This window comes from Penaeus monodon, chromosome 28 (assembly GCF_015228065.2).
Source record: "Penaeus monodon isolate SGIC_2016 chromosome 28, NSTDA_Pmon_1, whole genome shotgun sequence".
Classification (NCBI taxonomy): Eukaryota; Metazoa; Arthropoda; class Malacostraca; order Decapoda; family Penaeidae; genus Penaeus; species Penaeus monodon.
The window spans coordinates 13876301-13876729 of NC_051413.1; the positions used below are offsets into that span (position 1 = coordinate 13876301).

Sequence of the window (429 nt, forward strand, 5' to 3'; positions counted from 1 at the left end):
TCTTTTTAATGCTGTATATCCACTTTTTTATATCTTTTATTAAATTTTATCTTTTTTATTCAGTTATAGTTTTTTCTTTAAATTCTAATAACACACCATAAGACCCACACACATTTCTCCGCCTTTTGCCTGTGCTTGTCCGCCCAGGTACATTCACCCAGCGCCAGATGCGTTCATTAAATCCGAACTGCTACAGTATGTCTTCATCCCCTAAAAAGACATGGGACCTTGAGAGTGAAATGCTTCTCCCTGCACGAGGAGTTACGACCCTGGCTCGAGGGTGACGGATAAAGGACCCCGGCAAAAAATATGGGTGCACAACTCCTAATCCATCACTGGTAAGAAATTGCCTGGGTGTTTTTGCTTCCAACACTGTTGACAGACATCAGCAATGTAGTAGAATAAATACAAATATATTTACAAAAACAC

The 429-nt window shown here is 39.6% G+C and overlaps 1 pseudogene; it reads left to right on the forward strand.

Moving 5' to 3' along the window:
- The window catches only part of LOC119591049, a 35115-nt pseudogene that overhangs the window by 32973 nt on the left and 1713 nt on the right, over positions 1-429 (forward strand).